The sequence below is a fragment of the Triturus cristatus genome, chromosome 2_2, assembly GCF_964204655.1.
Source record: "Triturus cristatus chromosome 2_2, aTriCri1.1, whole genome shotgun sequence".
Taxonomy (NCBI): domain Eukaryota; kingdom Metazoa; phylum Chordata; class Amphibia; order Caudata; family Salamandridae; genus Triturus; species Triturus cristatus.
The window spans coordinates 874,023,169-874,037,377 of NC_140582.1; positions in this window are offsets into that span (position 1 = coordinate 874,023,169).

Below are 14,209 nucleotides of genomic sequence, written 5' to 3' on the forward strand. Positions count from 1 at the left end.
AGCATGGCATTGTACATTGTGACAGTCTGTAGATCTGGGCGATGACCCAGAGTCATTGAGGGTGTGCACTGTGCTCTGCTTGATTGTGCATGTGTGCCTTCGTGGCCATCTCCACCCGTCTCTCCATTACCTGGTGGTCACTCACCCTGTTGCGGTTGTGTTGTGTCCTGTCGAGCAGTGTCCGGTCCCCCAACTCCGGACATAGTATCCACACTGATGACTGTCGACACCAGCTCCTCCATGTCATCCAGCACGAGCTGTGGCACTGGGCCTCCACCTCCAGTCTGCATCTCTGCCTTCTGGTTGGCTGCGAGTTTCTCCTTGGTCTTTCGCTTGATGTCATTCCATTGCGTCTTGACCTTGTCCATTGTCCTCTTGTGCTCTCCGACGGCATGCACCTTGTCCATGATGTCCCGCCATATTTCATTTTTGGTGCCCAATGACACGTTGGAGGTGAAGAACAGTTGTTGATGGTGTTCCATCACCTCTGTGACTATGATCCTGATCGCCTGCGGACTGAACTTCGTCTTCATCTTCTTCTTGTCCTTGCCCTTCCGTGTCCCCAAGGTCCTGGGCTGGTCGTCCGGGGTGCTTGTGGGGTTGCGCTCATCTTCTGCGCCTGCTCCAGCTGCCTCCATGGTGCTTGGGTGTTGGTTAGTTTGTGTTTGGGTGCTTTTTCTACTTTTATGGTGATTTTTCCCATCTGCCAGGTGTGTGTTGCATATATAAGAGGAAACAATGGCTCAAGTGGATTGATACTCAATAATATGATGTACAACACAAATTACAATAAATAAAAGGGTTAAATTTGGCGTCAGAAAGAGAAGTTAACCTCACACGTCAGACTTAAGGTAGAAAAACATTTTTTATATTCCACAGTAAACGAGCACTTTGAAAATTACAAAAACAATTTCACAATATACAAATTCACAATACACAAATAAATGACAATCGTACTAACAAAAACAAAGCAAAATCTCAGTACACATTTGTGAAAAAGTGTCCCAATGAAACCAGTGAATAGATATAAAAAAAGAAAAATCAGAAAACTATACCACATACAACGGTTTCAATTTATCGTTATAAAGGCGATCAAAAAGAAAGAATTAGAATGATCTATGACACTCCTTCATGTCAAGTGTCAAAAAATATTTTGATTCGCCTATCTCGTCAACGGCGTTTTGACCCTGTCTGAAGTAAAGGGTCTCTTCAGGACAATCTAATGTGGGAACACCTAGAAATTAAATAAAAAACTGTCAGAATACAGTGCTCTCTACTATTGAGAATTTTTTTTTAATTTTTAAATTTTAAGATAAAGATGTTTTAAGCTATCTACCTGGTCAGCAAGCGTTTCAGATATTATGAATATATAGTGTCACCGTGCTAAAAGTGAAAGAAATAACTTACAGGGCGCCCAGGCTGGGTGCTGTAGAGGAAAGACATTGTTGTTACTGGATATAGAGTGAGGGAATGCGCGTAAGTATCTGTATATTCCATGATGACTTACCCCTGTAAGGGACGACTCAACTAGAAGCCGGTAATTAATTCCAGTTCTGTTCAAATAAACAGACTCGATGTAGCGTTCAATCCGTGTATAGAATAAACACGTGGCTTCGCGGTAGGGACTGCGCAATGGCTGTCATTTAGTGTTGTAGATAGAAATGAACTATAACAAAATGAAACAGAAAAGGACAAAATGTCTCAAAAGAGGCCATCTAAAAACGTATTAAAAATTCTACAATGGAATCTAGATAAGAGCGTCCTTACCTATCTATATCTGTAAATAACGTGTAAATACAACGCGTGTGTGTGCTTATCGCTGATTTCCTCATCGCGCTTTGGCCCATCTCAGGTTTTTAGCGTTGGGGTTTGTGTTTTTATCTCCGTCGAGGTGGTTGTATCGCGGCCATTGGGCGCGTTTTCGGCAAACTATCACATGGGGCTGCCTTGTTGTGAGTTCCACGTTGACCCGGGGTTATTTTCCCGCAATAGGCTGCGATGTGTATAGTTGCGTTAACATTTTTTGGTGATGTTTAGCACACGTTCTTGTGAATATACCCCTTTGAGCGTTATACATTTTTCAAGATTTATAGTAAAAAAAAATATATATATATATCTCCATCTCCCCTTATTGGATTGTTTTATTTTGCTGATATTTAACTCCGAAAATTATTAGTTGTGCTATTTTAATGTGGTTTGTGTGAAATTTTCTACTGTTTAAACGCTGCTTAAAGAGTTGACACATTGGCTTTGAGTGAAGTCTGATTGTGTTGTGTCACATTATCAGGGAGTGAGCACAGGTTTAATTTTTGTTATCTTAGTTACATCCAGCAGGTGGTTGTCTTATCCTTTGAGTTGGACACTTGTCCACACCTAATACAAAATCTCTTTCAAACTACAGTAATTGTGTTCAGGTGTGATTTATGCCTCCAGCCTAGCTCTCCTGTGCAGTTGTAGAGCTGTGCTTTGTCCTGCTTTTTCCTCATTTTTCTTCTTTCTCCTTCATGTCCCCTTGTATTTCTGAGTGCTTTTCCTGCTTTTGCCTCATTTTTACTGCCTTCTCCTTCGTCCCGCCTGTTTTTTGGAGTATTCCTTTTGCTTTTGGCAAATTTTTACTGCTTTCTCCTTCCTTACCTTTCCCCCTTGTTTTGTTATGTCATGGTATGTTAATCTGGTTTTCAAAGCACGCAGATACTCGACAGAGTGTCCCGGCGCTCAGGCAGTGGGCAACTGACTAGGGCACCTAGATTGACTGTTTAAAGAGCCAGGTCTTTAGTTTCCTCTTGAAGATGTCCAGATTGTGTGCTAAACGAAGTTTGGATGAAAGTTTGTTCCAGCTAAGTGGACCCAGATAGGAAAATGATCTCCTGCCAATTCTAAGGCCCTCGTGCAAGGCACGCAGAGGAAGAGCGCAGGGTGCGTGCTGTAATGTGTGCGCTGATCCTCTCTCTGAGATAGACCACACCCGTTTCATGCATGGCCTTATGCATTAGGACCATAGTCTTAAAGACAACCCTCTTTTTGTATAAGGAGCCAGTGGAGGGACCTCAAATGAGGGGCCAGGGGAGACCTAGGTGGGAGTCTTGAGTAGTAGTCTCGCTGTCGAATTCTGCTCCACCTGCAGTCTTCAAAGTCGATAGTCAGGGAGACCGAGATAAAGAGCATTCCCCTAGTCAAGTCTCATCATGATCAGGGCCGGCACCACCTTTCTACCAGCAAACTGAGATAGGAGAGGTGAAAAAAAAATAGCATGCAGAAGCAAGAGCCAGCAACGGCTTGGCGGGAGTGGGAGCTGTCAATTTTAATCCCTATGTTCTTCACACAGTTTTGGGGGGGAGCCGGGGTGTGGAATATCACTCGGCCAGTAGGTTTCATCTAAATTGTGAGGGACATTTCCGAAGGTCACCATCTCAGTCTTATCCGGATTGCACCTCCAATGTGCAAGTCTAGCCAATGAAACACCTTGGCGAGACACCGGGAGATAAGCTTAATATTTAAGTCACTTCCCTTCTCACAAGCAAAAAAAAGCTGTGTGTCATCAGCGAAAGATATAACTTTGCACCCGGGGACTCAGAAAGAGTAGCCAAGGGTGTCAGATATATATTGAACAGGGTGGGACTGAGAGCTGAGCCCTGTGGTACTCCCGCTGTCAGGGTTCTGGCTTGTGTGGTGTAAGGAGGCAGCCATACTTCCTTAGTACGTTTATCCAGAAATGATGATAGCCAATTTAAGGCCGAGTGTCTGATCCCTATATCATGAAGGCGCTCAAGCAGGTTAAAGTGGGGCACGGTATCCAAAGAAGCTGTAAGGTCCAGAAATATCAGAATGGCTTTGCCCCCTGTGTCTAGAGTGTTCCTTAAGTGTTTGACCACTTCAAGAAACTAGGTCTCCGTGCTGAAATGAGGGCGAAAGCCGGATTGCCTGGGGTGTGGTATTTTATTATCTTCCAAGTAGTGGGAAAGTTGGTAATTAACTTCCTTTTCCATGATCTTTGAACAGGCAGGCAGAAGGGAGATGGGCCTATAATTTACAACTTGCTTGGGATCAGCTGTCATTTTTTTCAGCAGCGGGAGCACTTTTGCCATTTTCCAGGCCAGTGGAACCACACGCATTGCCAGCGAGGTGTTAAATATGTTGCTCTCTGTGAAATTGATAGATTGGGCCGCCATCGTTAGCACGGTAGTTGGACAGGGGTCAAGGGAGGAGCCGGATTTCAGGTTCTTTAATGCTGAGAGTGAGTGAACGAGAGAAAGGGGAGTGTATTTGTCTAGGGAGGGGGATGTGAGGAGGGAAACAGATTCCTTACGCATCTGGGCCTGTGTTTGGAAAATGTGTGCACTATTCTGGAAGCTGTTTTGAATGGTCTTGATTTTTTCAAAGAAAAAAGCATCAAGTTCATCACACCACTCAACCGTTGGTGTGCATACTCTAGATATGGCAACGGGGCATAGGAAAGAGTGAACAATTTTAAAGATTTCCTTTGCTTTATTATCAGCTTCCTCGATCCTAATAACATAAAAGGTATTTTTAGCTAGGGACAGCTTCCTGTGATAATTCTTCAATGAGATCTTATATTTAGCTTTATCTTCTGGGTGTTAATTGTGTCTCCATACACTTTTGTGCTATTTGCAATGTTTTTTACATGCTCTAAGCTCATTGTTGAACCAGGTAGCAGACGGGAAAAGCCTAGATTGAGCTTTCTTTTTAATGGGGGCTAGTGTGTTAACATTCCCCCGAAACCAACTGTCCATGCATGTGGTGTCCTCTTCAACAAAGCCAGTCAGGGCTGGAGTATTCAATGTAAGAGCACGATTAATATCGTCAGGCTGTAACTTATGTTTGGCATGATAGGAAGAAAGAGAGTTGTCCTTCAAAAGTGGCCTCTTGCAACTCTGTGGCCAAGCAAATGCAATGAGGTAATGGTCAGACCATGAAAGGGGAGTGGGTTGGGACATCACCTGATCCAAGTTGGAAAAGACCTGGTGAAGAGCATGGCCAGTTTGGTGCATAGGGCCCTATGACCTGCTGTTTCATTGATAGAGGGCTCATGATTTCTAAAATTGCATTGGCTTTATGTCCAAATGCATTGTCCAAATGGATGTTAAAGTCACCTAAAGAAGCAGTCATATCTCATTGCTCACGGGACTAACGCACTCTCCAATGAATGCAGGCAACTGCTGGTTGGACCTGGGGGATGATAGAGAAGAGCCCCCACCAGAGACTGGTTGGGGGCGAGGACAGACAAAAACCAAGTGCCTCCGCCACCACAAGTCCCTCAAGAACAAAGGATGAGCATTTGTACTCCTTTTTACACACTGATGCGATCCCGCCCCATCTACCTATTACTCGGTCTTTTCTGAAAATTCTATAATTAGGGGAAATGGCCGAAGCCAATGTGGGGTTGGGCGATGCCGAGAGCGAGGTTACAGTAAGAAAAAGCACATCTAATTCTTCAATGTTTAATAAATCAAAAACTTAGAGCTCATGTTTCTGGAGTGATCTAGTGTTGAGCAACGCAGCCCTGAACAGTTTCTGCGGTTTTCCTGCTTTGTCTGGACTGTGTGGGGTCCTGAAGGAAATAAGTCTAGTGGAGATCCAGACGCAACTAGAACAAGTTAATTCTTCACATGTAACACCCGGGGAACAATGGATAGAGCATTTCCTAGAGGGGCACATGTGGAGTAAAGAGGCCCTGTCAAAAGTGATTCGGTGATAGCTGAGTTTTTTTTTGCTTTTGCCTAATTTTTACTGCTTTCTCCTTCTTTTCCCCCCTTTTTTGTGAGTGCTTTTCCTGCTTTTGCCTCCATGTTTTACTGCTTTCTCCGTCCTTTACCCCTGTTTTTTTGAGCGCTTGATCTTGCATTTGCCTAATTTTTTACTGCTTTCTCCTTCCTCTCCCCTGTTTTTCTGAGTGCTTTCTCCTACTTTTGCCTCATTTTTCACTGCTTTCCCTGTGAATCAGCTAGCAACTCCAGCGCTTTGAGAACCTCACAGTTGATTTGCCGTGCTTTATAAATCCTGATTGATTGAGGCTAAACATAGGATGGGACATTTATTAAGGTTGCTGAAATTGTAGATAGTGAATAGGTAAGATATGTATTTAGTAGTGACAGACATCATGATGTTAACATTAGTGGGATTGAGATTCAGAATAATAGGGTTGGCAGATTGCAGAGAGAGTGAATTGTTTAGTGTTAGAGAAGTATTATTTGGACATATACTCTGCCAGAAATTTCTGCAGTACCTTCAGCGTTGAGTATGGCAACACCTTCTGCACCTAGGGCATGAGGTTGAGAGGCCTGGAAAAACACCACCAATTGCTAGGGCATCCTAGTATGCCCTGGAAATAAGAGAACATAGCATCTCAGGCAGATCATCGTAGCACCTTAACAGTTAACTCATTTTCTGAAAATCTAATGGCTGTTCCACAGACATTTTGGTAACAAAAAATTGTGGGTTTGCTGCTGCTAGTGAGAGTAGTAAACAGATTGTGTAATTATAGTAGTAGATTTAGTAGTGTGGGTGTAGGTGTGGCCAATGTTAACTCTATATTTTTTCTCCATTGTGTGACAATAAAGGATCTCTGTGCACTGTAGCCAAGGCTGTGTTAGTCGAAGGGATGCAGCAACTCTCTATGAAAGTGATCACAGTGCGTGACGTACCAAAGTCAGTAGTTTTGCGACTTCAAATTAAATTTAAAAAGGTGCATTCAGACTCACCATCAGTTGCATGAAATAATCACATTTTAGTCAGACATTCTAATACATTTGTATTATACACTAAAATGATCATACCAGCCACCTATGACTCTTACTCCACTAGCACTTACAATCAACAGCTACAGAAAGGACAAATGTTTGTACCATTAAGTAACTTTATTTTGAATAGTGTGGGAGAGCATTCAACAAAGCTGTCAGGTTTTCCTATCTAAGACATGAGTAGCTGATCCAGCCATGTTTGTTTTTTTACTATTGCATATGTTGTCATTTGTTCACCACAAAATACAAACAAGACTACAACTGTTAGAACACAAAGTGTAAAAAAAAGGATTGAATGAGCTAGCTGTTCCTGACACTGGACAGCTGGAGATGAACTAGCCATGGCTGACAGTGGACAACAAGAGATGAGGAGACCGACGATGAAGCATGACACCCAGGGTGGTGTGTGAGGCCTCCCCTTACAATTTTGTGTTATATCCTAGTCCTGCTCCTAGTCCTGCTCCGTAGTGAGACATCCAGGACATCAGGGTCCCCTATATTTGGATAATTTCCTTGAGTGAGTACCCTAGTCCAGAATTAACCAAACCGTGGGTCGCAAAATGATTTCTGGTGAGTCAGAAAAGTCCTTTCACAAATTGCTGCTTATTTTTTTAACGTTTGGCATCAGTGTTTACTTTTCTTTCCCTGACCACAAAGTAAATTGTGACAATCTTGCTGGAGGACAGGGAGTGTGAAAGGATCGGCTGTAGAAAGCCTTTTTATTTTTTTTGGGAAACACACACTATAAAATGTAGATACCTGTATGCATTCATCAGTTAGGAAAGCAAAAATAACACACATTATTTTTTAATTTCTGAAAGGTGCTGGAAAAGAAGGGGCAAATTTACAATAACTGGCGTATACCTGCATATTAGCAGGGATGCACCAGTTATTCTGCGTGACTCAAAACCCCCCTTGCGCCACCATGGATGCACCACATTGTAAATGCGGCGCACCATGGCGCACGGATAGACAGATGCGTGACACATCTAACACCGTAGGGGTGACGCAGTGCTGGAGTTGTGTCGCAAGCGCAACGCAACTCCAGCACTGCTCAGGGGTGCCCTATACCTTATATGCTGCGATTTGACGCAGCTGGGACGTAAAAATTGGCTCCGTGAAATCTTAGTGATTTCACTGCGTCACTTTTATGGGGCTTCCTTGCGACGGAACGCCCACCCTCCATACATTATACCTTACGCAGGTATAATGTACCGCATGGTATTACAACGTGATGCATCTCACTAGATGCGTCACATTGTAAATATGTTGCATATTGGCGCATTGCTTACGCCGCCGCTATGTCACAAAAGTGCCGCAACGGTGGCGTAAAACTGTCGCAAGGGGCTTGTAAATCGGCCCCAATTATTCTAAAGTACGAGATACATTCACAATTTAATCTCACACACACACTTTTATACCTCAGGCAAAACATGTGAAATGCTGCTTGTTGGTTTGTGTAAACATCAGGCAATATCTTAAAAATGTAAGGCAATTGTTCAGACTTGGGTCTCGGTGCCACTGCACCTGCTGCACTGTGGATAGCTAAGGTGATAGTTTATTGAGTGTTAACAACACCAGCCACTCCTGCCTAACTTACAAAAGGCCTTCTTACAAATTGAGTCACCGGAATGCATTTACACACAGCCCACTTCAATATCCATCAGGGCCAGAATCTTCATTGATTATCATGTGCATGTCCTCAAAGAGAAAACCTGAAAGGAGGAGTTCACGGCTAGACCCTTCATAGAAATGGCATAGGATGGGAGCACAGTACTGGGGCCAGTCCCGGAGATGCGGCATTTGTATGCTGCTCTTGCGTGTTGCAGAGCAGCTTCTGTGCTGGGCTGTTAGTGTCATCTTCTAATTATTTACATAAAACACCAAAGCAGCCCTCCCGCAGAGATACATTGAGCAGCGGGAGGTGTTTGCATAACCCGCCTGCTTCTGCTCTGAAATGCATCCCCCACACTGCTCGGTAACCTGCACGCGTTTAAAAGGAATGGCGCGCGTGCGCGCCCCTTAGAGGGAACCGAGGGTGACTGGTAAGTTCATATGCAGCAAAACATGTCCAACACTGCTGTACACCACTGTGATGTCCCCATCCTACTTTGACTCTAAATATTTCACACAGATCTATGTCACATCAACGTTGACAGTTTTATCTATCGACATTGGAGTGGGAGCCTGATGACGTAGCACTAAGGATTAGTTGATCGACTCTACTCTGTCATGATGTAGGTGCTCTGTCAGCACAACTTTAAATACAGCGGATGGACGGTATTCCATCAGCCTGACGGACGCCTCCATTCTTCTGTGATGGAGGCGGAAGGGCCCATCCTCCAGACGATAAATCAATGAAGAAAGCTCTTTGCCACTCCTCCTCCTCCTTGAAAAAGACTTCTTACTTTCATCAGATTCATCAATGATGAGAGCATATCTGGCAGGCACGTCCCAGCAGGTGAAACACTACTTGCCACGAGGCAGCTTCAATGAGCCTGGTAGAAGAAGGACCTACTTCTGGCCCCCCAATCCTGCTTACTTAGACTCACACATATGCTGTGTCATTCCTATATGGACGACCGGAGTATTTTACTAAATCTACCAGAAATAATTCTGTTTAACTTGATGTTATTCTTTAAATTAGCTCCAAGCAAGTTGATATGTCAACGGAAGCATACTTCCAAAAGGAAGAGCTGTGCATAATTACTAGTGATGCATAGATTCGTAATTACTTCTAAATTAGTGACTATTTTAAACTTGCATAATAAATAGCAACGAATCCAGTTTTGTTAATCTCACATTCCCCTGAAACCTCTAAAATATAATGTGATAAACTGTGCAGTAGAAAGTATTGACAAGTACTAGTTAGAGCAACACTTACCCTTCAAGTCCTCTTTCAGTCCTGCAAACTATTGTATGAATAATGTATTACATTCGTAGTCAGCAAACACAACCCCAGCATGGCATTGATACCCGGCAGCCACCGATTCCAGATCTAATCATCACAGTGCTTAGTACAGACTGCTTTCACCACAGTGTCATCTTCATGATGAGTAACTGCAATCCCTTATGAAAGTGAAAAATCAATAAAATAACATTACATCACAATTCTTACTTTCTTGTAAGGTTGTTTCACAAAAGATAGGCATGGGTTTAATACATGTTTATGTAAAGAATTGTATTGCCATTTGTCATTGAAGAAACAGTAAAGTACAAGCACCAGACAATGTGTATACAGCAGAAGACACACCACATCTAATCTGGATGTTTGGTAAAGACATTTAGAGGACAAATTATCATTAAGGGTTGGCAATTGAAAGACACCAGCTGCAAATGTTTCTTCCGTGGTCTCAGAAATGTGTGTGTTTCTGGGGGCAGCCACGAGTCTCACTTATATGGACTTTTGAGAAAGCTGATATCTTTTCATACCCTAAGCTACCAACTGTAGGAGGGAGGACCGTCCACCCTGCCTTGCTGGACAGTGCCCTGCTGTGCAAACCCAAGGGGTGCCAGCACCCTTGTGCAACAGTTAACATCTAGGTCTTCTAATACATATAGGATGGCAGATTTGGAAGAGGATGGCGTGACTGGTGGTGCAAAGAAGAAGAATCTGTTCCCATTTTGCACAATCTCTCACAGGTATTGCAGTCCTTGTGTAATTGAATACAAGAGTATATGGCGGAAATGGCAACCTCCCAAGGTGAAATGGCAGTATCTCTCATATCTTCCCCACATTTGTCTGCCACACCACGCTCAAGTCAAGAACCTTATTAGGGGAATTAATGACCTGTGATCTATAGATTCAAGAGACCTTTTTATCCCCAAGCCAACCCATAGGTACTTTAGCTTACAGAGGGTTGAAGTCTGCAGGCATTCAAGGCTCTCATGGGGGCGATGGCATGTTTCAGCTGTAGGTAGCAGAATAACCGGGATCTATGATGGTCACAATCTCGTAGATCAATAACAGATTGAAGCTTGGACTGGGGAAGTCTGTCCTTTAACTAAGAAAGGACAGTTGCATCCCAGTCAGAGAAACCTTGAAGGAAGGACACGTGCTAGCTAAAATCGCACCCAATGAGGAGGCTCATAGTTTAATCTGCTATGTCACTTGATGGTCGAAATGAGGCATCCCAGAGGCTGAGCTTCTTAATGGCAGGTAGCATACCACATGGGTGACACCCTGGTAACCGCAGTGTAATCAGTCACCTTATGCTCATTGCTCAGTTGCATATGCTGAATGACGTTAAGGTCCAGATGAGCAGTCATTAATAACTATGCACAATAATATAAGATATTCATCATGCCTAGACCACCATCATACTGCACTTTAAAGCATTTGGCCATGGATACACACAGGGCCTCCACACCATCCTTCCCCACTGAATGCACCTATGGATATCATTGTTTTTTGTAATAAAAGCAGAGGAATGCACAGTTCTTTATTCTGGATGGCAGAGAGTGCGAGGTAGGGGACACCTTTGTCATGATAGCCTCTCTCCCATTAAGAAACAATGTAAGATGGTACCTGTTAGAAATCGGATCTCTGGTTGGCTAAGGCTTGTGCCAAAGCCAGAAAGAGATCACCACTCTAGTCAGGGCAAGGGAGTTACACGCCAAAGATAACCCCAGCTCTCCCCCTTGGTAGCTTGGCACGAGCACTCAGCCTTATCCCGGAGGCCATGTGTAAAGCATTTGCGCACACGCACAGAGCAACAACATCCCAGGCACACTACAAAAGGAACTCCACACAAGGTTATATAAAAGATAGCCTATGTATTCTCATAACACATTAGAATAGTACTCTCATAATTTACATCGTGCCACCTGGCACTAGGTCATATTTACAAGGGATTATATACACCTGACAGGGCCCACTGGACCACTGTCAGAACCATAACAAAGTGAACTGAGTAAAAGTAAAACATATCATAAACGTACAAACAGTAATCTCTGGTAACCACTGTACTCAGCATCAGCCTGTAACATAAACTACATTATGCACAGTATCACATTAGGCGTGAATTACATTATGCGCCAACCTCACCAGCATAAACACATTATGCAATCATCTCATAAGTCTAAACGCATTAGACCCTCACCTCCTAAACATAATTCGCATTAGGAAATAATCTCAGTGGAACATAATCTCAATAGCATAAACCATCTAATGCAAACAACTTAATAATCATAAAAAACACGTTTAGATGCATCAACCAGGGTGCGTAAATCATACTACATGAATCACATTTCCTAGCACCACATAAATCACATTAGGGCCTAGTGCCCTATCACTCTTAGTCCCCCTGGCCAACTGGCCTTCTCTGAAGGGGCTCAAATGCCCTGTGTCCAGAATGTCAGGGCTGCTGCCTAGCAGCTGAATCCAAAGTGCGCCACGGCAAAAAACTAAACGTAGCAGCTGCCCACTAATTGCTGGGCAGCTGTGAAACTCACTGGCACAACTGTGCCTCTGGTCCCTCTCAGGGACTCTCTCTCAATTGTGCCCCTCTCGTTGATGCGGCGCAGCTGTGGCACTTTGCATAGAGGGGGCCAAGCACCTCTGTGCCCTCTGGACCCCCATGTGGCATAAAACCCATGCCCCCATCGTTGGGGCGACCCGCTCTCTGGCGGGACCGCCCAGGCACCGACAATGTGCCTCGATCTGCCCAGACACGGGCCCTCTGGGGCTCTTTGATGCACTGAAAAGAACTTGCCCCTAAGATTTGGAGCACGCTGGCCCTTTAAACAAAACATGCCCCACAAAGGAACTGCTCCCCCCACGGTGGAGCGGCCCGCTGACAGCTGGGGCCGCTCACCAACTGAGCACTCAACGGGACAGGCGATTTCTGGCTTCGCCCGGTCATACTGCGGCTGCCGCGGGGCTCTCCTCACCAACACAGGAGCCCCACTTTCCTCTGGCAGCCTTCTCGCATCCCGCTCGATCTCCTCGGGACTTGCAGAGAGGGCAGGCACCAACAATGTGCCTCGCGCCCCCTCCGCCACAGGCAACAGTGCCTGTCTTCCGGGTCGCGCTCATTCGCGGCCCGATAGTTTCCTTTCGGCGGTAATGTGGGGTAGGCTCCCTCTCCATTAAAAATTATATAAAGTGGGGTGGGCACCCGCTAGGCTCCTGAAAGAATGCGGGGTGGGCACCCGCCCTTGAAATAAAGAAATAAGCGGGATGGGCACCCGCAAAAAAGGGCACAACGGGGGAATCCCTACGCTGGGGATTCCCTCTTAGCAGCAATGCGCAGCTCAGCATTGCAAAGCTCCAGCGCTCCCCTCTCCTGGGGGAATCAAAGCACAGCGCTCCCCTTTAGGACAGAAATAAAAAGCGTTCCCAGGGCGCAAGAGGCAAGAGTCCTGTTTTAAGGGAGGGTAAGTGCATGGAGAATAAAGGGGGCAATGCAGGGCCAGGGAGGCCAGCACACAGGGCCCTCCAGCAGGGAGGTAGCCCCCATGGCGGTTCCTCCTGTGCCCCAGCAGCAGCAATCCCCCACGAGTACAGGAACAAGAAGTAAACATTTTCATGGGGTCACAGCCCCTATATTTATATTAACATTTCCCTTTGTGTCACAGCACAGGGCTTGGAGATACCAGTCAGAACTGCTTTAGAGGGGATTTGATGCACTTTATTTTGCCCAGCTCCTCTCCCCTTTGTCAGGTGGGGGCTCAGTGATCAGACACACCACAGGGGTCAGAGCCAGCATTGTACTAGAGAAGCACCATCCTATTCAGAGTAAGGGGATTTCTCCTCCCACCACTCTCAGCTCAGGTGTCCCATTCAGCCTAGCTCTGACTCATCCTGCCCCTCCTGGAGCCACCCACACCTCCCAGCTCCTGTCAATCACAAGCCAGACATGCAATTCACATCACATCAGGCAGGCACACACATAGCACACAGCAATGCCAACTTCTAAAAGTGGCATTTCTCCACCAGTCACCATACATCTGCGCACACCATTTATCCTCGCGAGTTCATACATACTAAACTCGACCCTGCACTCCTCTTATACCAGGAATTACCATGGACACACTTATCTCCCATGCATTCCGATGGGAGGGCAGGCCAATCTCACCACACGCACTCAGAGAGCGCACACACTTTACACTGGACCACCAATACCAGGTCACAGGAAAGGCAAAAAATTGAGGGGTGAACCTGCCAAAAAGGGCCAAGTCCTACAGTACCAATGATTCAGATCTCCATGGAAGGAGTTGAGGATGGGAAGATGTTGCTTGCCTGTGGTGCAGGGATTGCCATATAGACTACCTAGTAAAACCCGCTGTCTGATTTTCCTCTGCGCTTCAGAGGTCCATTTCACCTCCTGGTTTAGAAAGAATGGTTATCCAATCTGTTCATTTCCTGTAATCCCTCTGCACATTTTACAAATTGATTGCATGCATGGGTGCACAAATGTAGTTTTACTAGCAATAACTGTAAACCTAAC